Raw genomic sequence first — 27,359 nt, forward strand, 5'->3', positions numbered from 1 at the left:
AAAGGTGCCTCTCAAAACTCCACGAAAATTGGTGTAGTAGTAGAGTCAAATCTTGGCGAATCTTGTTCAAACAGACAGCTCCATAGACTCGTCCACAGTCAGAAGGTTGTTTCGACACAGCTCCACGCTAGTGCATCCTGTGCCATCGGCAGCGCTGTGGTGCGTCCTTCCCAGAACACAGGATCTCTAAATTTACCCACCAGGATCTCGCTACAACGGCGTAGCCTTTCTTTCCAAGATTTCCACTACGTTCCCCGATCACCTACGTTACACTTTATTATGGGCTTACGAACCTAGCAGTTAGGGTTGTAGACAGTATATCGATATTTACTCCACAAATATAGATATATGTTAGCGATATTTTTGCCCCATATATCGATAGAAAAATGGAAATATCAAGTGCCGATATTTTTATTTCAAACTATATTTTATTCACAATTTTCGTAAAATATTTGAAGTTGTTCTTTTGAAATTTTCGCAGGACATAATTTTAGTTACACTGTTTAAAGGAGTCTTACTACTTTTTGAGCTTTCTTCACGTCCAGTCTTTCTCTTTGACTGTGTGACGTAATTATATGTGCCACAAAAAAAGAACTCTGATTGCACTGGACGGGGGTAGGGGAGGGGGGGGGGGGGGGGGAGGGTAGCGGGGGTAGCGGTGTGAATGGAGTAACAGAATTTCCGATGTGAAGAAACAGCATACCAACTGCGTTAAAAAACAATTTTTAACGCATATAGTGTGCTATTTCTTCACATCGATATCAGAAACAGTTGCTGAAAATAATAAGAGAAAATCTAAGTGGCAAGATTGGTCGCTGCGATGGGCGGAGATATGTAGACGAAAACGGTGACGTAGTCGGCGCTAAGCGCTACCAACAGGAACTGTAACGTTTAGCTTCACTACCCAATTTTGACTCTACAACAGCTAGGTCGCTGACGATTGCAGAAACGAAAAAAAAAAAAAAAACAGGGGTGTCAACATGAAGTGTTCCCGACAAATTCGATATGTGACGAAACCGAATGATGGACCTATCCCGATATTTTTAAAACCAACACCAATCCTACTAGCATCGCGCTTGCTGTGATGCCTGCTTGATAACATCTATTCCAGTTTTCTCGAAATGGCCACGCGATGCAGTTTCCTTTACAGCTGTACAGCGTTCTCGCAGAACCCTTTCAGCGAATGGAAGTCTTCCATTCGCATTCCGCGTAACTTGTTATGTGCGTTTCCCACGTCATATATCTACCCAGTAGTACTCATAAATATTCACACAAGGCGAAGACTCCAGATACAGTAACTAGATAGTATCGTGACCTTTCTCTTCGTAACGGGCATTCACTTGCATTATTGGATATAAGGAGAGATTTCATTCATTTAGCGACTTTTTAAAGAGAGCTGCTATACATTTCACCACGCGAAACTCTGACAGAGGCTTTCTGCGTGTACAATACATAATCGTCCACTAACATAGCATAGGCAGTGATCGAAGCTGACCCTATATATTAAACCGTTTAGGTATATTGAGAATGACAGAGGTTTCATTACGCATCCTTGTATCTAGCCTGGTGTTTGAGCGTTTTCCGTCCTGTCTACGAAATTCTTCTTGTACCAGAAAACGCTGATTTAAAAAAATACTTTATCCTGCTGAGACTAATTTGAGGCAATGCCATCATCTGACAGATTTTACACCTCGGAGGGGTATACGCTACAGAGCATCTCAGTTATATGACAGCAATGTGGAAGTAACTGCGCCTGGAATATGGCACCACATTATCCGGCTGCCAAGTTTGCTGACAACCCTGAAGTTAAAATTACATTATTCATTCACATTTCATTACTAGTCATTAGTTTCACTACACACACAATGTCCCCCCCCCCCCCTTTTCCTTCTCTCTCTCTCTCTCTCTCTCTCTCTCTCTCTCTCTCTCTCTCTCTCTCACACACACACACACACACACACACACACACACACGAGTGTGGGACACTCCTGCCTTTCTGTTAACCACTCGTCTATTGTCAGCTACCTCTCCAAAATATTTACAGTGTGCATAACCATTTGAAACAGTCGTACCTGTTATTGTACTCTGTGAGCCGATAGGGATATATTTGTACTATATTGGCAACGTTACTTTGGAGCACTGCTGTACTGACATCCACAGTAAAAATTGTTTCGCACTTCAAAGGAATATGTAATGTTACAACTGAAGCATATATAACAATTAAGCACGTGATACTGGCAGCCTGCTGCCGAATAGCCTCTTGCCGATAAATATCCCTACACTGTATATATAAAATAAGATGTTGTATGTATGTTCAGCATTTCCTCCTCAAGCAAAGTTGGTACACATTCTGTTTGCAACATAAGAATCAGCACTGTAAGAGTTAGCACCTACTGGCCCTGACAGGAGCGAAAATACAGTCCAAAACAATTTTCTATCCCCTGACATGTTGGCTACCCTGTAGGACAGATGTGGTGTGAGAGTAGTAACAGCATGCCTTGCAGGGGATACAGTGTGGATGTGCACGGCTGAGTATGGAGAGGGAGGAGATGGACAGTGAGATAGAGGAAAGGATGAGGTGAACAGAGAAAGGGAGACAGACAGAGGAAGAGTTGATGGACAGGGAGAGGGAAGGTGGGGATGCACAAGTAGACAGGGGAAGGATGAGATGGACAGAGAGAGCAGAGAGGAGGAGATGGACAGGCACACAAACTGGTTTAAATGGCTCTGGGACTTAACATCTGTGGTCATCAGTCCCCTAGAACTTAGAACTACTTAAACCTAACTATCCTAAGGACATCACACACATCCATGCCCGAGGCAGGATTCGAACCTGCGACTGTAGCGGTCGTGTGGTTCCAGACTGTAGCGCTTAGAACCGTTCGGCCACTCCGGCCGGCGCTCCTATATGTGATGCCGCGTCAAGGGTAACCGCAGCTATTGTCTCCGAGCTGATAGTCCAGACATCGTCGAACTGTTCGCGCAGATGGTTGTTGTCTTGCAAACGTCCCCGTCTGTTGACTCATGGTTCGAGACGTAGCTGCACGATCCGTTACAGCCATGCGGATAAGGTGCCTGTCATCTCGACTGCTAGTGACACGAGGCCGTTGGGATCCAGCACGGCGTTTCGTATTACTCTGCTACAATCCGACCTTTATCAAAGTCGGAAACGTGATGGTCGCATTTCTCCCCCTTACACGAGGCATAACGACAACGTTTCACCAGGCAACGCCGGTCAACTGCTGTTTGTGTATGAGAAATCGGTTGGAAACTTCCCTCATGACAGCATTTGTAGGTGTCGCTACCGGCGCCAACCTCGTGTGAATGCTCTGAAAAGCTAATCATCTGCATATCACAGCATCTTCTTCCTGCGGATTAAATTTCGCGTCTGTAGCACGTCGTCTTCGTGGGGTAGCAATTTTAATGGCCAGTAGTATAACTCCGTCCAACTTGGACAAATTTAAGTAAAGCGTTACGTCTTCATCGACAATGTTATTTTCTGTTGAAGATGAACCAGTCGCTTTACGTAACACGCTACGCACAGTTGCTATGTGAATACTGTTATCAGAGTCCAATGCAGGCTGGAAAGGGATACCGATTGGTACCACTGCAACAACGTGACCGATAAATTTTACTCCAGATAGCGAGTAAGCTGCAGTAGGAAGAAACGCTAGCGTTCCACAAACTGGGAATTACTCTGAAATGCCAGAAGCCGTGAGATAGCGGAACGCAAATACTGGAGTGGCGTTATCGTCGCGTGAAAGTCGTATTATTAGGCAAAGCGTTATCAGCTCTTTCTCTTGGGCTCTCGTGTGCGTTACGAAACAATCTCTAACGTGACTACGTGAGTAGGCAAGCGACGGACTCTGACGCTTGTTGGCTGTTCTGCTCCGGTCGTTGTCTGGGCATTCATTGCCACGACTGTATCGGAGGTATCTGTCGAAATAAGTCTGGTAAACGCCAAGAGTGAACGAAAGTTCATCTGCATAATAAAGTACTCGTCATCGTTGTCGATTAGCATAGTGCATGGTTGAAATTCCATAGCTTCCATACTTACTGGTTTGCTGGATGCTAACTTATTCCTGCTAAGTTGCTGCCAACCTAAAATCACTAAGAAAAAGAATGTAGCAGGATGTGGCAGCAGATATATGCCAGCCTTCCACTTCCGTCCGAAGTAGTCATATTTCAGTGCAGTAATTATCTACGTCATTATCAGTCAAAAGGAATTTTGCCTACATTTGTCGTTGGTCAGAGGGACTTGCTTCAAACATACCTGGGTCACCCAAAAAAAGCACATTTTTTTTTTTAAATCCGTCTTTGATTCAACATGTTTGAAAGTTTTACAGTGTGTAGATACATCCTTTAGGAACAATATTTTCATTTCTCCACTACATTTCCATCCATCTCAATTGCCTTACTCCATCTTCGAACCAGCGCCTGTATACCTGCACGGTAAAATTCTGGACCAACCTGCTGCAGCCAGTTTGACAGCGTGCACAAGGGAGTCATCATCTTCAAACCTTGTTCCACGAAGAGAGTCTTCCAGTTTCCCAAAGAGATGATAGTCACATGGAGCCAGGTCAGGACTGTAAGGCAGGTGTTTCAGTGTTGCCCATCCGAATTTTGCGATCGCCTCCATGGTTTTTTGACTGGCATGTGGCCGTGCATTGTCGTGCAACAGCAAAACATCCAGCTTTTGCCGATGTGGTCGAACACGACTCAGTTGAGCTTGAAGTTTCTTCAGTGTCATCACATATGCATCAGAATTTATGGTGGTTCCACTTGGCATTATGTCCACAAGCAAGAGTCCTACGGAATCGAAAAACACCTTTGCCATAACTTTTCCAACAGAAGGTGTGGTTTTGAATTTTTTTCTTGGGTGAATTTGCATGATGCCACTCCATTGATAGCCTCTTCGTCTCTGGCGAAAAATAATGGAGCCATGTTTCATCACCTGTCACAATTCTTCCAAGAAATTCATCTCCACCATTCTCATACTGTGCCAAAAGTTCGCAGCATACCGTTTTTCTTGTTTCTTCGTGTGCCACTGTCAACATCCTGGGAACCGACCTGGCATTAACCTTTTTTAACGCCAACACTTTCAGTATTCTTCAAACAATTACTTCCCCTATCCCAACGTAGCGTGACAAATCTTTCACTGCGATTCGTCTGTCAGCAGTCACCAATTCGTTAACTCTCTGCCCATTGTCTGGAGTGTGTGCAGTTCGAGGCCTGCCGCTGTGAGGACAATCCTCAATATTGCCGTGCCCGCTTCCATCACGTAACCTGCTTGGCCACCGACTAAGTGTACTGCGATCGACAGCAGCATCTCCATAGACCTTTTTCAACCTCTTGTGGATGTTCCCCACTGTCTCGTTTTCACAGCACAGGAATTCTATGACAGCACGTTGCTTCTGACGAACGTCAAGTGTAGCAGCCATCTTGAAGACATTCTGTGACGTCGCCACTCACGGGAACAGGTTGAACTAAGTTTGAAAACAAGCGGGAAGGACGTATCTACACACTGTAAAACTTTCACACATGCAGAATGAAGACTGCATTTTTACAAAAATAGTGTGCATTTCTTTTGGAGTGACCCTCGTAAATAAACTGACACCATTTCTAGATGGCGTCTGTTCCAGAATATCAGTTCTTTTGGTTTGGAATCACTACTCACAATAATTTGATTGAACTGGATTGTAAACTGTCAAAATAATTAGCTGATGCATGACATTCACTTGCATTTTGTGTACAAGGATTGTTTGTGACCTCAAAATCTGTAAAGAATGTTCGCGGAATAATTAATGTTTTAAGGTGGCTGATTTAATTAACACAGAAGTAATTGAAACTAAGCATTTTGCTGACATTAGGCTGCCTGTACCAAAGTAGACATCCTCCGTCGCCTGCAATACCACAATCACTCTCATCAAAGTCATGCTATATGGCCTGGGCAGATCAGCACACACCAGGAATGATCCATCGACTTAATGAATTGAAACGTCCCCTTAGAACAATTTATACACGACTGTGCTTAAACTGACACACAATATTTTTAGCGCAACGCAATCTGACTTTCAATAATCCCTACAAAAGAATGGCCCTGACTAACATTAACCTATACCTTTCACAAATCAGTTACCTCACAAAAAAATCTTCGTTACTCGAACTACTGCAATACAGCGAGCACCACTACTGCCAGCTAAATAAAAGATTCTAACTACGGAAGGCACTAACTACTGATAGGCACAGTTAGCAAATGAAAGATTTTAATAGAGAACAAACAATGTATTTACCTTAATAGTCATAATATATATATCAGTTCATGACATCCACTCTTACAAATTTCAAAACTCCGTCATCTCTCTCCCCACGTCCACTACTGCTGGCGGCTCACCTCCAACTGCGCAACGCTACGCGCTGTTAGCATCCAGCTGCCGCTGCCCGACACTACAATGGCAGACAACAATGCGGACTAAACACAGACTGCACACGGCACAGCCAGTGATTTTTTCATACCGAGCGCTATGTGGCGTTACCAACAAGAAAACCTAAACAGCCTACTTACAGAATCACTGCCCTACAAAGAGTGTCATGTCGCTACGTAGTACGCCTGCTTCTATCTTGAAACACAGGGTAAGACGCTGGACTCGAATTTGAGTGGGCGGTCTTTCAAATTCCGTCAGGCCATCCAGATTCAGCGTTTCTATGTTTCCTCCAAATCATTTAACACGAATCCCTGGACGATTCCTCAGAAAGAGCATAGCCGCATTCCTTTTACAATCTGGGTTTTTGTTCCATCTTTAATGGACACCTTGTCGACAGGGCTTTGAACCCTGCTATCCTTCTTTCTCTTGCAATAAACACAAGTGTAATTTGAGGTGTAAACAGAACTGAGAAATGGGTATGTACCGTATATCACCTTCACTTATAGATATCCATAGGATTAACTGTGTTTAGTGTGTCCTGTTTCAAGCAAAGCAAGAATAAAGTAATGTTTTATTGTATTCTTCTGTCTTAGGACACAGAATTTGTGACCCATGGCTAAAATATACAGGGCGATCGAAGTAATACTGGCCCGAAATACAGGATATTTAAAAAAGAATGACCTGATTTTGCACAGTAATAATTGCAAAACATGGAACGTGAAGCAAGGAAATGCGTGTTGTTTGAATGGACGTGGTCTAGAGATTCGAAAAATCACCGTTAGATGTCAGTCAGTGCGTCTTCTCAGTTTGCAGTCGGTCAGAAGTAAGATGGCGTTTTGTGTCCTGCAGTTTGTGAGGACTGAGGCAGCAAATTTGGTCCAACGTGCTTCTCGTCGGCGTTGTGGCATTGATCCTAAAACATATGTCGTTGGCATCGATAATTTGAAGAAGCAGGAGGCTTGTGCAAAGTTAAAGAGTCCACGTCGACCTCGCACTTCTGATGACGTGGTGGAAAGAATGTGGCAAACGTTTGAGCGCGGTCCACGAAAGACTACTCGCCGCGCAGGCAGAGAACTGGCAATGCATCATATGACTGTCTAGCGAATGTTAAGGCGTCGTTTGGTCTATAAACCATACGGACTGCAATTAGTGCAAGCTCTTCAGGTTGGTGTTAATAGGAAACGGGTTGACTTCAGCAGTGTTCTGCTAAAGGACATGGAAAACGATACATTTTTACCACGGTTAATTTTCAGTGATGAAGCAACATTTTTTGTTAGCCATAAAGTAAGCCAACATAATGTGCACGTATGGTGAATCCAGAACCTTCATGACATTACTGAACACAAAAGGGACTCACCTAAAGTGAACGATTTTTTTGTGCCATTTCTCGTGAAAAAGTGTACGGTCCCTTTGTTTTTGAGGCAAACACAGTGACGATCCCTTTGGTTTTGAGGCAAACACAGTGACGGAAATGAGTTATCTTCAAATGCGGCAGAACTGGTTTTTTTCAACACTTCAGGACTTCGATGGTTTCATTTTCCAACAGGCTGGAGCTCCACTACACTGGCACAACGCAGTCAGTTATTCAATGACACTGCCGTACGCTGGACAGAGCGTACGTGATCCCGAGACACTGCCCTACATTCTCGGCCTCCAAGATCGCCAAACATGAACCGATGCAATTTCCTTTTTGGGGATATGTGAAGAAAAGTGTGTTCGTCTCCCTTTTACCTCATGACACAGAAGAACAGAATAACTGCCACCATAACTTTCGTAAAAAATACAATGTGTGAAGTTTGACGAATTTAGTTAACGTCTGGGTGTTATCCGTGCTGCTGCTGGTGGACACACATAGCATTTGCAATAGCACAGCTAAGGCTTTAAGATATTGTGAGCATTTTGCAATCCATCCCATGTTTGTAATATGTTTTTATCCATAAACAGGGAGTTTTGAAATCAGGTCATTATTTTTGAAGCGCCCTGTATTTGGTACACCTTACAACAGGCGACCCAACTTACATCATCCGTCTGAGGTTGTAATGTAATCAAGCCTGATATACGTTCTGAAGCATTCGATACCAATGTATATCGGCCATTATTTCTTCGACAAAGATGTAAATCATCTATACATCTTTGTGTCAAAGTAATCTTTGTCGTCTTGCATGTTCACACTTGAGGGGAAGTTTTTATGTAATGACACCAAAAGTCATAATTGGTGTTGCTGTATAACGAAGGCATGTTTAGTTCGTATTGGTGACACAAGGGAGTAAATGGATATTAAATGTTTAATGTTGTTAATTCGATAACTGAACAGTTGAAAATACAAAAATTAAAACTTCAGAATTTTTCCATTTCGTAGTTAGTGTTCATTCGAACATTCACAACTCTGGAACGTGTATACGTTCTTCAAAGACAATCAGGTAACTAAAACGTTATATTTTTGTAAAGTGAACATTCTATTCAGTGACGTTTTCTTCAGAATAGCCGGCCGGTGTGGCCGTTCGGTTCTAGGCGCTTCAGTCTGGAACTGCGTGACCGCTACGGTCGCAGATTCGAATCCTGCCGCGGGCATGGATGTGTGTGATGTCCTCAGGTTAGTTACGTTTAAGTAGCTCTAAGTCCTAGGGGACTGATGACCACAGATGTTTAGTCCCATAGTGTTCAGAGCCATTTTAACCATTTTTTCTTCAGAACAATGATGGAAGTTTGTTCAGATGACACGTCACTATATACGCGCTACTGGAGATGAGGCGTGTCACAAGATGTAGATAATGAAGTTGAGTTGCCCGTCGTAAGGTGCATGAAATATTTCCTGGGTCAGTCTTAAATTGCCACCCTTGCCCAGTCTATGCTAAATTGTCGTCACAGTTACTACCAGCGTGCAATCGAAATGTAATTGACATATTTCGTAATTTTAGCGTTGTTGTTGTTGTGGTCTTCAGTCCTGAGAATGGTTTGATGCAGCTCTCCATGCTACTCTATCCTGTGCAAGCTTCTTCATCTCCCAGAACCCACTGCAACCCACATCCTTCTGAATCTGCTTAGTGTAGTCATCTCTTGGTCTCCCTCTACGATTTTTACCCTCTACGCTGCCCTCCAATACTAAATTGGTGATCCCTTGATGCTCAGAACATGTCCTACCAACCGATCCCGTCTTCTGGTCAAATTGTGCCACAAACTTCTGTGCTCCCCAATCCTATTCAATCTTTCCTCATTAGTTATGTGATCTACCCATCTAATATTCAGCATTCTTCTGTAGCACCACATTTCGAAAGCTTCTATTCTCTTCTTGTCTAAACTATTTATCGTCCATGTTTCACTTCCATACATGGCTACACTCCATACAAATACGTTCAGAAAAGACTTCCTGACACTTAAATCTATACTCGATGTTAACAAATTTCTCTTCTTCAGAAACGCTTTCCTTGCTTGCCATTGCCAGTCTACATTTTATATCCTCTCTACTTCGACCATCATCAGTTATTTTGCTCCCCAAATAGCAAAACTTCGTTACTACTTTAAGTGTCTCATTTCCTAATCTAATTCCCTCAGCATCACCCGACTTAATTCGAGTACATTCCATTATCCTCGTTTTGCTTTTGTTGATGTTCATCTTATATCCTTCTTTTAGCGTATCAGTCAAAGAAACTGCAGTCTGCAGGAGTTGGTTATCGACTTTACCCAAGCAGTCTATATTTCACTAATGAAACTCGGGAGATAATTGGAATTATATCACACCGTTCAATATCTTGTTCCACAAAACACACTCTCATTTCTTGTCCATGCTTAATGTTACCAGCGAACGTCGTTGGTAGTATTTTACACGCGGCGAAGACGCCACTGAGTTACGCGACCTCGTCCATCTAATGAAGCTGAAACGAAAACTTGAAAATCGCTGGGTTCAGTAGCTGGGTTATACACGCTGACTGCGTGCCTCGTAGGTCTGTCTGAGATGATCTCGCTATCGGGGGCAAGCCAGATCATCCCAGATCACCGAGCGAGGTGGCTTACAGATAAGAAGCGAGGCTCGTACCGCCGATAGACGGTGGTTCGAATCCCCGTTCAGTCATCCGGTTTTAAGTTTTACCTGATTTCCCTAAAACGTCCAAGACGACAAGACGAATCCCCGAATGATTCGCCTGTAATATTGTCGCCGCAGGAATTTAAACATATACATTCTTCCCCTCCTTTTTTTTTTCAAAAGTAAATCGAGACAAAAAAAAGAGGGAACTCGATTTACGATGGGCTCAGGCCTCCTAAACCTACACGCTTTTACGGATTACGGATGAAATGTTGTTTACGATGCATCTCCTAAACAAAGGACGTGCAGTTACTATGAACCGCACAGCAAGTGTATTAGTCTAGGCGGCTTTCCTTTGAGGCGCCTGCAGAAGTAAACACTAAATATTCTGCTGACATACAAATTAGGAACAACGCTAGGGTCGAGTTGCCAGATACAATCTGACAGCCATTATCTCGCCCGGCCAGTACGCTTTAATGATCACCCTGGAACCTTAATTACTGAGCACTGTGTCAAGACTGCTGCATCAAGAGGCTCTCTCAGAACGTAACTGGACAAAGGTCGCCTCTATCTCAGATTTGCGGAGACCTTGGCGTTAATTACTTTTTATGACTAGTGATATATTTTAAAAACATTCGCCTGTTGTTAATTTGGCTTTGCTACTGAGGATCCGTGCACTTTCAGATCTCGGTGCGGATGTACCAAGGGAACATCTCTGGAGTAATAACGAGGCGGTTTGTGGCAGTTAGCCGCTGTTCCTCTTGCCTTACAGATAGGACTTTCGCAACAACAAGACTTAAACGGTTCGGTCATACATAGTGACATGGATAACACCCTTGTTATCAGTACACCCAAAGCAGTTTGTAGGAACCTACCAGCATAAATACAACCTTCCCGCGCCAATATTTATTTTGCCTCGAATAAATATCTCAGATCGGTGAAGAGGGACCGGAAGAAATGGGTATTATAATAACTAAAACTAGAATGTACTGCCTTATGTATAAACGAGCAATTGCGATACCAATTCGACATATACACTCCTGGAAATTGAAATAAGAACACCGTGAATTCATTGTCCCAGGAAGAGGAAACTTTATTGACACATTCCTGGGGTCAGATACATCACATGATCACACTGACAGAACCACAGGCACATAGACACAGGCAACAGAGCATGCACAATGTCGGCACTAGTACAGTGTATATCCACCTTTCGCAGCAATGCAGGCTGCTATTCTCCCATGGAGACGATCGTAGAGATGCTGGATGTAGTCCTTTGGAACGGCTTGCCATGCCATTTCCACCTGGCGCCTCAGTTGGACCAGCGTTCGTGCTGGACGTGCAGACCGCGTGAGACGACGCTTCATCCAGTCCCAAACATGCTCAATGGGGGACAGATCCGGAGATCTTGCTGGCCAGGGTAGTTGACTTACACCTTCTAGAGCACGTTGGGTGGCACGGGATACATGCGGACGTGCATTGTCCTGTTGGAACAGCAAGTTCCCTTGCCGGTCTAGGAATGGTAGAACGATGGGTTCGATGACGGTTTGGATGTACCGTACACTATTCAGTGTCCCCTCGACGATCACCAGAGGTGTACGGCCAGTGTAGGAGATCGCTCCCCACACCATGATGCCGGGTGTTGGCCCTGTGTGCCTCGGTCGTATGCAGTCCTGATTGTGGCGCTCACCTGCACGGCGCCAAACACGCATACGACCATCACTGGCACCAAGGCAGAAGCGACTCTCATCGCTGAAGACGACACGTCTCCATTCGTCCCTTCATTCACGCCTGTCGCGACACCACTGGAAGCGGGCTGCACGATGTTGGGGCGTGAGCGGAAGACGGCCTAACGGTGTGCGGGACCGTAGCACAGCTTCATGGAGACGGTTGCGAATGGTCCTCGCCGATACCCCAGGAGCAACAGTGTCCCTAATTTGCTGGGAAGTGGCGGTGCGGTCCCCTACGGCACTGCGTAGGATCCTACGGTCTTGGCGTGCATCCGTGCGTCGCTGCGGTCCGGTCCCAGGTCGACGGGCACGTGCACCTTCCGCCGACCACTGGCGACAACATCGATGTACAGCGGAGACCTCACGCCCCACGAGTTGTGCAATTCGGCGGTACGTCCACCGGGCCTCCCGCATGCCCACTATACGCCCTTGCTCAAAGTCCGTCAACTGCACATACGGTTCACGTCCACGCTGTCGCGGCATGCTACCAGTGTTAATGACTGCGATGGAGCTCCGTATGCCACGGCAAACTGGCTGACACTGACGGCGGCGGTGCACAAATGCTGCGCAGCTAGCGCCATTCGACGGCCAACACCGCGGTTCCTGGTGTGTCCGCTGTGCCGTGCGTGTGATCATTGCTTGTACAGCCCTCTCGCAATGTCCGGAGCAAGTATGGTGGGTCTGACACACCGGTGTCAATGTGTTCTATTTTGCATTTCCAGGAGTGTATATTTACTGTCACATTTCGTTTTTTCCTTAACACTCAAAAATGTATGAAAGACAAAATATTTTAAGTACAAGAATTGTTATGAGAAGAAACAAATAAACATAGGTGTTCATCGGGGTAGTACATTGGGTCCAATTTTGTTCTTAATACACTACTAGCCATTAAATTTGCTACGGCTAGTCGACATACAGATGATAAACGGGTATTCACTTGTCAAATATATTATACTAGAACTGAAATGTGATTACATTTTCACGCAGTTTGGGTGCATGGATCCTGAGAAATCAGTACCCAAAACAACCACATCTGGCCGTAATAACGGCCTTGATAAGCCTGGGCATTCAGTCAAACAGAGCTTGGATGGCGTGTACAGGTATAGCTGCCCGTGCAGCTTCAACACGATACCACAGTTCATCTAGAGTAGTGATGATGAGCCAGTTGCTCGCCCACCATTGACCAGACGTTTTCACTTGGTTAAAGATCTGGAGAATGTGCTGGCCAGGGCAGCAGTCGAACATTTTCTGTATCCACAAAGGCCCGTACAGGACCTGCAACATGCGGTCGTGAATTATCCTGCTGAAATGCAGGGTTTCTCAGTGATCGAACGAAGGGTAGAGCGACGGGTGGTAAGACATCTGAAATGTAACGTCCGCTGTTGAAAGTGCAGTCAATGCGAACAAGAGGTGACAGAGACGTGTAACCAATGGCACCCTATAGCATCACGTCGGGTGATACGCCAGTATGGCGACGACGAATACACGCTTCCAATGTGCGTTCACCGCGATGTCGCCAAACACGGATGCGACCATCATGATGCTGTAAACATAACCTGGATTCGTCCGAAAAACTGGCGTTTTGCCATTCACGCACCAAGGTTCGTCGTTGAGTACACCATCGCAGGCGCTCCTGCCTGTGATGCAGCGTCAAGGGTAACTGCACCCACGGTCTCCGAGCTGATAGTCCGTGCTGCTGCAAACGTCGTCGAACTGTTCCTGCAGATGGTTGTTGTCTTGCAAACGTCCCCATCTGTTGACTCAGGGATCGAGACGGGGCTGAACGATCCGTTAGAGCCATGCGGATAAGATGCCTGTCATCTCGACTGCTAGTGATACGAGGCCGTTGGGATCCAGCACGGCGTGCCGTATTACCCTCCTGAACCCACAGATTCCATATTCTGGTAACGGGCATTGGATCTCGACCAACGCGAGCAGCAATGTCGCGATACGATAAACCGCAGTCGCGATAGGCTGCAAACCAACCTTTATCAAAGTCGGAAACGTGATGGTAGCATTTCTCCTCCTTACACGAGGCATCACAACAACGTTTCACCAGGCAACGCCGGTCAACTGCTGTTTGTGTATGAGAAATCGGTTGGAAACTTTCCTCACGTCAGCACGTTGTAGGTGTCGCCACCGACGCCAACCTTGTGTGAATGCTATGAGAAGCTAATCATTTGCATATCACAGCATTTTCTTCCTGTCGATTAAATTTCGCGTCTGTAGAACGTCATCTCCGTGAGGTAGCAGTTTTAATGGCCAGTAGTGTATCAGCTGAAATTTATATACTGACGGAAAAAATTATAACCAACGGCCGAGATTTGAAACCAGATTATCCCATTCGCAGCCTAATAACATGCACACTACTCCACAACGCCCTTGTTGTAATAAAACTTTGGAAATACCTTTGTCCAGGTAACATATTTATGTTATTAACGTTGCGAGATCCCAGGTTAATATAACCGCGAGATAAGCTGTTGGAAGTGTGAGATGTTGGTACATAAATAATCGTTGTAACCGCCAGAATATTGAATGCAAGCATGCAAACGTCATGCATTTTGATGCACAGGTGCCGGATGTCGTTTTGTGGGATGGAGTACCATGCCTATTGCACGTGGTTGGCCAATACAGGAACGGTTACTGCTGCTCGGGTGCGACGCTGGAGTTGTCGTCCGCTGATGTCCTATTTGTGCTCGATTGGAGATAGACCTGGAGACCGAGTAGGCCAGGGCAACATGTCGACACTTTGCAGAGCATGTTGGATTACAACAGAAGTATATGGGTTAGCATTATCCTGCTGGAAAATACCCCCTGGAATGCTGTTCATGAGTGGCAGCACATTCTCCAGATCTCTCACCAACTGAAAACGTGTGGTCAATGGTGGCCGAGCAACTGGCTCGTCACAATACGCCAGTCACTACTCTTGATGAACTGTGGTATCGTGTTGAAGCTGCATGGGCAGCTGTACCTGTGCACGCCATCCAAGCTCTGTTTGACTAAATGCCCAGGCGCATCAAGGCCGTCATTACGACTGGAGGTGGTTGTGCTGGGTACTGATTTCTCAGGATCTATGCACCAAAATTGCGTGACAATGTAATCACATGTCAGTTCTAGACTAATATATATTTTTCCAGTGAATACCCGTGTATCATCTGCATATCTTCTTGGTGCAGCAATTTTAATGGCCAGTAGTGTATTAAAGTGTTTCCATATCATAATAGTTTTCAGACTAAAAAATAAAAAAATCTCAGTGAAGTTAGCAGCAGAAGAGTTGTTGAACATGTTTGGAAACGCCGCTGTCTTGCATAATGTGGAATATGTCTCCAACTTCAGGCAACATGTTACGAAAATCAGACGTAATTTATTGTGCAGGTCTCGATCTTAAATGCTCCTGAAAGAGAAATCCCACGTTATCACGTCACAGATGTAGTCACGCTCCATGTTTGAATTTTCGTCCGCGTCCCGTGTGATGACGGCGTAACGCTGGAAAGGTGCCAGATTCGCACGAGACGTTTTCTTCTTGGTGAATGAGTGTGGGGTGATTATTTGAAACTGGCAGCAAATTAAATTCGTCCGCTTACCTGCTGATGCTGGATAGCAGTTCCGCAGGAATGCTGGTTGGGCAGGCGCTGGTGGCTGCGTGTGGTGGTGTGGCCTTGTAGCGATCGGACGACCGAACATTACGAGTACTCACTCACTGGCCGGCTGCCCACGCCGCTACAGCCGCGCTGCTACTGCTGGCGAGCGCTGAGCGCTCCCCGACCGTTACGTTACATCCAGCGGCGTTCCGGCTGCCGCTAGCACTTCTAACATACAATTTTCGGGCTGTGCCCGTCGGCTACTTCTGGTCCAGTTTCCGCGGGATGCAGAGGCTGCGCCAACTGACAGGTAGTCCGCGTGACGTCACGAAGCCAGCGCCGCGCCACATCGAGTCCTACGTGGAACCTCGGTGGTTACACGCTTGTCCCGATCTTATAGAACAAATGTATTCGCAATTGCGAATACGAGGTGTGTTCGGAAAGTTCCGGAACCTTCTCCACAAAATTTTTCTACGCTTGCCTTTTAGTGCACGGTTTCCTTCGAAATACTCTCCTCCACAAGTTGTAAGACGTGTATATTTCTATTCTCTATTGTCAAACCACAATTTATGAAAGATGTTGACATTTTATTAATAGGATTACGTAAAAATAATTAATATTTCTCATTTTGCAAATAATTGTGGCAGTAGCGAATGTCTGCACCAAAGTATTTACAGCGTCCGCAGCGAAATAATATGAAAAGCCCTAAAAAAACAGTATTTATAAAGAAGAGACATTTAAAAATTGAATAATATATATTTTTCTCATGTATCCGTATTATAATAATTCCTCTGTGTAAGTTTCGAGGGCAACGAAATATAACAAAATGATCTAAAGAGACGACAAGACACGCTCTTTTGTTAATTTTTTAGCCGTCTTCACTTCTCCCCTTGTCTTGGTTGTGTGCAGACGGACATCTTGCGAGTGCTGACAAATGTAAGCATATTTGTGCTAATTAAGCAGATAATATATTGATTTAATACTATTGTTCACTTTTAATTTGCAAGAGGTGATCCCGATTTCATGTCCGCCTTCCTTCAATTAACCTGCATTCGAGTAATTTACAGTGCAACAATCGCAGCGGCCGATGCAGCCAACGACGCCATTACGTGGCGATATTAGCTTATAAGAAATTAGCAGAAGGGAAAACTGGCCCGCTATTAATGTACTATTCATTTTTCTCCACAGCCGCCCGACGCTGCAGAAAATACGTAGCTTTTAAGATTCTTATTTTCAGTACAACAGCCGAGATCCAGAGCCAGGACTCCGACTACAATGCAATGGTTAACGGAGGTAAGAAAAAATACTCTCGCGCGTGTGTGGGCCGCAATTGTAATTAATAACTAAAGATTTTTTGCTTTAAAGTGAAGTGACTAGCCGAGGAAATTAATATGAGTAAAGTTTATTCTATTGATCAACTTATATTATCGTGTTTTAAGTTTCAGCGAGTCTAACGTTCATTAACGTGACAAATAATTTATACTGAAGATTAATATTGTTAAGAAAGAGAACTTCACAAAAGCATTTAATTGTAAATCAAAATAAAATGGAATATTATTTTTATTAAGGCCCACCACGTAAGTCGTCAACACTCACCATCACCAATAAATTTTTGTGGTAAATGAGCAGCCATGTATGGAAGTGAAACATGGACGATAAATAGTTTGGACAAGAAGAGAATAGAAGCTTTCGAAATGTGGTGCTACAGAAGAATGCTGAAGATTAGATGGGTAGATCACATAAGTAATGAGGAAGTACTGAATAGGATTGGGGAGAAGAGTAGTTTGTGGCACAACTTGACTAGAAGAAGGGATCGATTGGTAGGACATGTTCTGAGGCATCAATGGATCACCAATTTGGTATTGGAGGGCAACGTGGAGGGTAAAAATCGTAGAGGGAGACCAAGAGATAAATACACCTAACAGATACAGAAGGATGTAGGTTGCAGTAGGTACTGGGAGATGAAGAAGCTTGCACAGGATAGAGTAGCATGGAGAGCTGCATCAAACCAGTCTCAGGACTGAAGACCACAACAACAACAACAATATATTAAATTAACGACGGCCGACGGGCGCGAGATATTGTTGGCGGGAGAGACCGCACATTGATATAATTTTGAAAAGAGCGGGAGAGACCGCGTATGGATACATTTTAAGAAAAGAGCGGGAAAGACCGTGCACTGATACATTTTGCAATGGTAGCAGGGACTGTCTGCACCAGAAAGCATTGCTGGCGGGAGAGATCGCACTTTAGCGTTCGTAGGAAGTCAGTAATAAGCGAGATGTAAAGCGAGTCGGTAGCAGGCCTGAAGCGAGAGGTTGAGAGGAGCGGTGTGCCTCCTAGCCTCCAGCTATGATTTACAAGAGATTATTAACGGATGTACAGAGACATCAGCTAACTATTATCATAAAAGGAACTAATGTTATTGAATAATTTTTTTGAGAAAGACTACTGAAGGTATATTTTCGCAATGCTAGTTGTAAGATTATTGTAAAAAGTAAGTCCCATTTGAACGTTTGTAAAGTCATTTCATTCAGGATATAATTAATTTTTGCCAGCAATATCGCATTACTGATTATAATCCATCCCACATACCATCGACGTAAAACTTCACAAAATTTTATTGTTGTCAGGAAAAAGTTTAACTATGAATTACGTAATTTCAGTCAAATTAATTAAAGAATATCGTCAGCTTTGCTATTAAAGAATAACTTCAGCTTTGGTAATAAATACAGCCACTTATTATGACACCTCACCAGCATCTAAAAGAGTATAGTAAAACAGAGTAAATATATTCATGTCGCAGTTCGTTGAAGCAGTCAGATGGCGATCCAGTAACAGTAAAAAAGGCAAGGAACAGTTTTGGGTTATTGCAGGTAACGACTGAGGGCCACGACGACGACACATTCTATGTTTCGTCGAAATGATCAGAAAATCAGCGGTACTGAATAGCACATTTCATGACAGGTGGATTGGTCATCGAAGCACCAAACCATGGCCCGCACGTTCACCGGATCTGACGTCCCCGGATTTATTTCTGTGGGGAAAATTGAAGGATATTTACTATCGTGATCCACCGACAACGCCTCACAACGTGCGTCAGCGCATTGTCAATGCATGTGCGAACATTACGGAAGGCGAACTATTCGCTGTTGAGAGGAATGTCGTTACACGTATTGCAAAATGCTATTTTGAGCATTTATTGCATTAACGTGGTATTCACAGGTAATCACGCTGTAACAGCGTGCGTTCTCAGAAATAATAAGTTTACAAAGGTACATGTATCACATTGGAACAATCGAAATAAAATGTTCAGACGTACCTACGTTCTGTATTTTAATTTAAAAAACCTACCTGTTACCATCTGTTCGTCTAAAATTGTGAGCCATATGTTTGTGACTATTACAGCGCCATCTACCACAAAGCGAAAAAAGTTGTCCAACTAAAACATTCATATTTCTTACGTACGACACGAATATGTAATAAAAATGTGGGTTCCTATTTTAAAAAACGCAGTTGATATCCGTTTGACCTATGGCAGCGCCATCTAGCGGGCCAGCCACAGCGCCATCTGGTTTCCCCCTTCAAGCTAGACAAGTTTCGTTCTCTGCATTTTTTCGTTTGACGCTTATTTCGTGACATATTTGGCCTGGTCACGATCGATGGACCACCCTGTATAGCCAAGCGAATGAGTGCTGCCTCAGCAAAACAAGTTCTTTGAAGAAATGACATCTATGAGCATCGCGAGAGTAAGTCCCGTATTATGGCAACAGTAGTACCGATAGCAGGCTTGTGAAGTGGCGCTCGCAGCATGGTAATTTGGGTGACACGTGTATCACCCCCTCCAACACGACCCCAAACCGAGCTGCCCTACTGACAGCGCACAGGCGGACACCAGGCTCCTCTGCGTCTTCCCTGGCAGGGCATTCCCCAGAGAGCTGGCTCCCCTCCACACAACCAGCGTGGTGGAAGGGGGGGGGGGGGGGGGGACTCCAGAAGGCGGCGGGGAGCAAGGTCGCGGCATCGATCCCCGGGCGCAGCGCACACCCCCTCCCCTCCCCCTCCAGCACACGTGCACACACGTGTCCGCCCTGCTTGGCCCAGCTCCGCGTATCCCCCACAACAGGTGGGGCGAGCAGCTGCAGCCGGTGTATACCCCAGATTCCTTAAACTTCGGGCCCACAGCACAAGAGCGACGCAGGTCGCCGCCAGTGTGTGGGCAAATTGCGGCTGGCAGCGGTCGTTCGGTAATAACTCGCAATTCAGAAGCGACCTGATGAATCGTCTGTGACAGATCAGCCCCATGTGATATCATGGCTGGCTGGCAGCGACGTTTTTCTTTGGTTATTAAGCGTGGTTGTGTGTTAGTTGTTCTTCTAAGAGTGAACAGTTAATATTTCCTGCTTCGCTCGCTATGCCCAAGCACAGTAAGGACATTAGGATTTATAGTTATTCAGGATGCACGAACTACTCTGTTAACTGACGTTGGAAGCGAAGTTGCCACTAATATTAAGAAGGAATACGAATGTAAAATTACTGATACTCCTAGATTTTCTAGTGATCAGCAATTTTAAGGTAGTGTTGTAGGAGTAGCATGGGAAGTAAGAATACACCGGGGTCCAGCTGGTGATGTTGTGTTACTTATCATTCTTTGATGTCTTCAGGATTGGTCAGGAGTGGTATGTCTCAAGTTTCATAGCAACTACATCACTAACTTGAATAAGCGGTTATTTGCCACTTGCAGCCAGTTCTTTTAGACATACCGGTGGAATTTTATCAGTCCTTTTCCCCTCTTTCATTGCAAGTCATCCAAAGCTCTGTCAAGCTCTGATACTGCATTTCCTACGTCGCCCTAATCGACAATAGTTTCCTCAGGCTGCTCTTTCCTTTCGTTGAAATATTCAGTGTACTCTGCTCTTTCGTGTGGATTGTAGTTTAATTTCTTTCTTTGCTTCTTTGATATACTTTTTGATAAGTATACGAAGAAAGCTGTATGCCTGTCTTACGCCCTTTTCGGTACATGCTGTGCTTCAGCTGGTAATGTATCATACCTAGTAACGTCCGTGTGGCACCTGCTTTCAGCTACTGTGCGTGCTAGGGCCGGTTTCCGGCATCCGCTGGGAGAGTGCTTTGTCCAGCCTGGAGGTGACGATCGGATTTTATGTGATTCGTCAAAGTGGTTGATGATCCAAGTCCTGTATGATGCCTTAAAGCAGTGGTTACTAACCTTTCTTAGACCATAACACCTGAGTGCAATCAGACATTAGCTAGAATCCTCCCCCCCCTACCCTTCCCCACACTATCATCAACCCTAGCACCTAACTAAACTATAGAATGAATGATTTTTATTGGGACATTTTATATTTAAAAGGACGAAAGATGAGAAATATATATTGTGTGTGTGAGAGAATGAATGACGAAGCAATTCGCGGTGTATCGCCAGTGCTGCCCATAATTCCTTCTCACGTAAGAAAACTAACTATCCACAGTCAGGGAAGACACTTGTTACAAAACAAACTTACCCTTTATTAATCATCTCTATTGCGGCACTTGCTTGACCAGTACACCGCAAACAGATTTAAAATCAAACGAGTTCAATTGTGTGCACTACACCCATTGTTTGTAAATCACTTGATTGCTGCACTCCTTACTTCGGAACTGGCAGAAATCGGATGACTTCAGGGCGCTAATGCTTTGTGTCTAACCACTCTGATAATAATTATACTGTGCACAGCAGTATAGTAGATCTTACGTAGTTACTACTGTGCTGTGCTGTCAATGGATTCATTTATCTGTTGCGAAGCGAGTAATGAAGCAACTTCTGGACTACTATCTACAACTTGGAGAAGACGTTTTCTCGAAATATTTACCATTTGTTACGTACATGTCTCACTTTTATCATCAGCAATATACGGGACAAACCTCAAGTATTGGGTGGACTACGTGCGTAACCTCTAACCTTCACTGCATTAGTGCTAGTAATTGAGAAAAAGTAATTATTGATATATTATATAATCAATATTAGATTACTTTTGAATACAGTGTGGGAGTGAACAGTGATCAATGTGTTACAACTATTTACTATCAAAAACACTACTATGGTCGAAACCGGTCACCGTAATAAATAAATTGTGATCAAGACTGTTTTTGATAGTAAATAGTATCAATATTAGAGTATTACAAAATTGTGATGATAGTAATGATGTTTTGAAAGTAATCGACAGAAATATAATCGAATAGCTTATTTTTTATGCCTCAGAAAATTTCATTTTAGCCCTCAGGGGGTAATTATTCCAAGGTTGGGAACCACTGGCTTAAAGCCGGCCGCGGTGGCCGAGCGGGACTGCTGCGGTCGCAGGTTCGAATCCTGCCTCGGGCATGGCTGTGTGTGATGTCCTTAGGTTAGGTAGGTTTAAGTAGTTCTAAGTTCTATGGGACTGATGGCCATAGATGTTAAGTCCCATAGTGCTCAGATCCATTTGAACCACTGGCTTAAAGACTAGTAACTTCCGTGAGAAGGCATGTGTTTTCCAGTACCGTTGGGAAGTAACCTGAGAGAACTGACGCGCTCATTGCTAAAACTGCTGTACGATCTGCTTAGCAGCTACTGCGTCGAAAATGCGACCGTGAATAATACGTGGAATAGTGGAAAAGAAAAATGGTTCAAAAGGCTCTGAGCTCTGTGGGACTTAACATCTGAGGTCATCAATCCCCTAGACTTAGAACTACTCAAACCTAACTAACCTAAGGACATCACACACATCCATGCCCGAGGCAAGATTAGAACCTGAGACCGTAGAAGCAGCGTGGTTCCGGACTGAAGCGCCTAGATGTGGAAAAGAAAACTGAGGATCTGATTGGTTTTCGCAAGCGCAAAGCGCAAAGCCGCTACAGAGGCACTTCTAACGTTACGCTTGATAATGGAAGAAAGATTTACATCTCTTCAAGTAAGAGGGTGGTCGGCATTACACGCAGATAATAAAAGTTACCTGGTTTATTTCTTTCACAGATCACTACAAGGAACACTTCTCCTTCACGCAATGTTCATAAAGCATTAGTTTATTTTGAATTCTTGACTGAGATACCCACTAAAGGTTGTTGTTGTTGTTGTTGTTGTTGTTGTTGTCTTCAGTCCTGAGACTGGTTTGATGCAGCTCTCCATGCTACTCTATCCTGTGCAAGCTTCTTCATCTCCCAGTACCTACTGCAACCTACATCCTTCTGAATCTGCTTAGTGTATTTATCTCTTGGTCTCCCTCTACGATTTTTACCCTCCACACTGCCCTCCAATACTAAATTGGTGATCCCTCGATGCCTCAGAACATGTCCTACCAACCGATCCCTTTCTTCTAGTCAAGTTGTGCCACAAGCTTCTCTTCTCCCCATTCCTATTCAATACCTCCTCATTAGTTATGTGATCTATCCCCCTTATCTTCAGCATTCTTCTGTAGCACTACATTTCGAAAGCTAAACCACTAAAGGTACAGAACCCTAAATGCAGCGGAAACAGCACTGTATAACGGAGTGCTGTCGAGGGGAGCAGGAAGCAGTAGTTGCAGTTTGTTCCTAAGACTAACTGGCTTTAAAACAACTGCGGAGAGATGTGAACGTCCCCTGAAATTGTAGTATGCCCTCAAGATTGGAGGCAGTGCTTTTAAAGCGTTTAATATTTTCCGAAATTGAGATTCAGCGATCTTTTGTCATCAAGAAAGTTACTTTTCCAAGTGGTAGGAAGAGCCCTCGTAACGAGCATCGAAGTATTAGACAGCTGAAGGTGGCGTTTGAGGGTCCTGACGGGCGTGGTGAGGTCTTACTAAATATAAGATTTGCCTTTTTGTGTGGGAATGTCATGTATGGTATCGGTGTGTAGTTTTTTACCTATTGATTTGGAACTGTTCTCCGATTTTGTGTTTTGGGAGATTATCGGCTTAAGTTGCTACAGTGTACCTGGCAGCAGTGTGTTGACTATTTAAGGTCTATGTTTTCCAATACAGTGGTCGGACCTCATAAGTTTTCTAAATATAGGATAATAGCTGTATGAGATTACTCTTCGGTTTTAGAGCAGTGACTCTCTGGTAAAAGCTACTCCTGGTAAAAGCTACTCTTATTAAGTCGATTTTATAAGTGTATCAATGCAGTCCGCCCATAAGAGTTTTCAATTAGTCACCGGCGCAATACAAGATTATACATAAGTACTTCCAGGGTTTCAGAAAACAGTAGCAGGAGGAAAAAAATTTTTAAATGCCTCTGAGCACTGTGGGACTTAACTTCTGAGGTCATCAGTCCGTTAGAACTTAGAACTACTTAAACTTAACTAACCTAAGGACATCACACACATCCATGCCCGAGGCAGGATTTGAACCTGCGACCGTAGCGCTCGCGCGGTTCCAGACTGTAGCGCCTAGAACCGCTCGGCCACATACGGCCTGCGCAAGAGGAGGACATAAGTGTTTAACGTCCGTCGACAGCGAGGTCATTGTAGACGGAGCACAATGTCGGATTAGGGAAGGATGAGGAAGGAAATCGGTAGTGCTCTTTCAAACGAACCATCCCAGCATTTACATAGAGCCATTTAGGGTAGTTACGGAAAACATAAATCAGGTTGTTCGGATGCGGATTTGAACCGTCGTCCTCCCAAAGGCGAGTCCAGAGTACTAATCACTGCGCCACCTCGCTCGGTCACAGAAAACGATTATTCGAAATGAACAAGACACAGAGAAAGTACGGCACATGGTAGTAGATAGAATATCTATCAAAGTTTTTTGCTGACACTACAGGTGCACAAAGTTCGCATAGTTTGTGGCGTGGAAACATTACCAAGTGTTTGAAGTCACTGACAAGAATTGCCTGGGAAGGCGCGACAGCAGCGTGCTTTGGAAATGTTTCCAGAGGGTTACCTGCATGCGGGGGGTGAATTCGACGCGATAATTCGGAGCCGGCCAGGGTGGCCGCGCGGTTCTAGGCGCTTCAGTCTGAAACCGCGCGACCGCTACAGCCGCAGGTTCGAATCCTGCCTCGGGCATGGATGTGTGTGATGTCCTTAGTTTAGTTAGGTTTAAGTAGTTCTAAGTTCTAGGGGGCTGGTGACCTCAGAAGTTAAGTCCCATAGGGCTCAGAGCCATTTGAACCATTTGATAATTCGGAGCGGACGATTTGTCTACATGTTCTGCCACCCCCGTGCCCTCTAGTGGGAATACTCCACGGCTCGTATAACTTGGTGAGCTACTCTGATGTGGGTCATTTTGTCTGTATGTCTTGTAATTTTTGCACACTCGGTTTCTGGAACCCCAGAGATGTTTAGGAAATAACCCTGTACTAGGCACAATTTGTCTCGCGCGTCCTACATCAGTTACAGTAGGCGGGCACGGCTGAGATTTCGTGGGGCGACATAACGTCTCCAGTCAAGAATCGCAAGGACCTCTCGCACCGGTCTGTCCCTGTAGTACGCTACAAGCAGGCTTGCCTAGCAAGACGGCGGCGCTGAGGGGCCGACACGTGGGCGCTCTCCAGAGGAAGGGCTCTGCACGTGCCGAGTTGCACGTGGGCGCGCCTGCAGCCGCAGGGCAGTCTAGACTCCAGACTCCTGAGAGCTGCCGGCGGCACTCCAGGACTTGCGTCTGCCTTCTCAGACACTCGTCTCCGCTCTCCCGCTGTTGCTACGGCGACAGCGCCTTCCCCCACAGTCGCTAGGGCGGCAGCAGCCTTCCTCCCGCTGTTGGCTACGGGCTGGCGCAAGAAACTGCTTGCAAACAAAATAGATCGCCAAGTGAATATTTCTTAATTCTCCCATTCCGTCGGCTAGTCGGATGCCATCTCCAAACTATTCCTGCCTCGAGTTAATGCTTTTGTCTTCGCCTACAATCCCCACACAACACATTTTTGTTACAGTTTCTCTCTTCCACATCTACTACTGCAAAGTAGTGTAAAGTGCACTGCAGACGATACTTCCCACGGTACCACCTATCAGGTTTTCTTCCCGTTCCATTTACTTATAGACTACGAGCAAAATTACTCCTTAAATGGCACTGTGGGTGCTTTAATTAACCTTGTCGTTGCAGCGATAAGTAGGTGGTTGTAGTAACCCCTAGATTCGCCTCTTAAAACAAACTGTTGAAATTGGCCGGCCAGGGTGGCCGAGCGGTTCTAGGCGCTACAGTCTGGAACCGCGCGACCGCTACGGTTGCAGGTTCCAATCCTGCCTCGCGCATGGATGTGTCTGATGTCCTTAGGTTAGTTAGATTTAAGTAGTTCTAAGTTCTAGGTGACTGATGACCTCAGAAGTTAAGTCTCATAGTGATCAGAGCCATTTCTGAACTGTTGAAATTCGGTAAGAAGACCTTCTCGGGATAGTTGGCGCTCGTTTTCAATCGTATGCAGCTTCAGGCTTTTCAGCATTTCCGTGACGCTCTCCCGTCAATCAGCAAGCCTGTAAGTAAAAGTCAACGTCAGTTTCTTTTGCAATCAATTTTTAATTTCTTTTACGGTGAGCAAAATTACCTCCCCCTTCGCCCCCCCCCCCCCCCCCGCCGCCCCCCCGGTCGACAAAAATTGGTTCAAATGGCTCTGAGCACTATGGGACTTAACAGCTGTGGTCATCAGTCCCCTAGAACTTAGAACTACTTAAACCTAACTAACCTAAGGACATCACACACATCCATGCCCGAGGCAGGATTCGAACCTGCGACAGTAGCAGTCACGCCCCCCCCCCCCCACCCCCCACCCCCTCCCGGTCGACAGTACACGTTATTTGTTATTGAAAGTGTCTTGGTATTGCTAAGAATGAGCTAAAAGACATTTTCATAATCTGGATCCTGACTTTTTTTTTGTTGAGAAAACGAGTGTTAGAAAATGGGTTGGTATTGCTAGGGTTAATAAAGAATGAATAACATTTTTCAAAAAAATTGTTCAAATGGCTCTGAGCACTACGGGACTTAACATCTGAGGTCATCAGTCCCCTAGAACTTAGAACTACTTAAACCTAACTAACCTAAGGACATCACACACATCCATGCCCGAGGAAGGATTCGAAACTGCGACCGTAGCAGCAACGCGGTTCCGGACTGAAGCCCCTAGAACAGCTCGGGCCAACATTTTTCAATGGAATTAAAATCGCCGGTACCTTTTTTTATGCAGGTCTTTTTATAGATATAACTTCGTAAAATCGGCTGCTACCCTTGAAACAAAGTCTGCAGTCGTACGCTTTAAAGGCAGGTGTAGAACAAAATAGACTGATTCTTTAAGAACAGCATCGCAAAGTTACATAATCGAATTCTGGCTGCAAACATGTTTAAAAAAATTATGTGGGCGCATGCGCCTGCCACGCCCCCTCCTCCTATGCTATCTTCCACACCTTCTCTACGCCATAAATTTTTTGTGCGTTAATTTTTCGTTCATACAATCGTAACGAACTACAGATGAGACTAGAAGGCTGTGAGACAGATTATCTTTGCTTGTTCCTTTGGTACAACGTGGTTGTTTTAACAGTACGTGCTACAAACTTATTTGTTTTTAGTTTTGCATATATCAATCTGTATTGCTCGACATGGGTTGTAACAGTGGACGCACATTCAAGAAAGTTAGGAAATGTCGAAGTTCACGTGTA

The 27,359-nt window shown here is 44.8% G+C and overlaps 1 protein-coding gene across 1 annotated transcript in view; it reads right to left on the reverse strand.

Annotated features, from left to right (window-relative positions):
- The window catches only part of LOC126354238 (uncharacterized), a 648,883-nt gene that overhangs the window by 199,677 nt on the left and 421,847 nt on the right, over positions 1-27,359 (reverse strand). The gene's annotated exons all lie outside the window — the stretch shown is intronic.

This window comes from Schistocerca gregaria, chromosome 3 (genome assembly GCF_023897955.1).
Source record: "Schistocerca gregaria isolate iqSchGreg1 chromosome 3, iqSchGreg1.2, whole genome shotgun sequence".
NCBI lineage: Eukaryota > Metazoa > Arthropoda > Insecta > Orthoptera > Acrididae > Schistocerca > Schistocerca gregaria.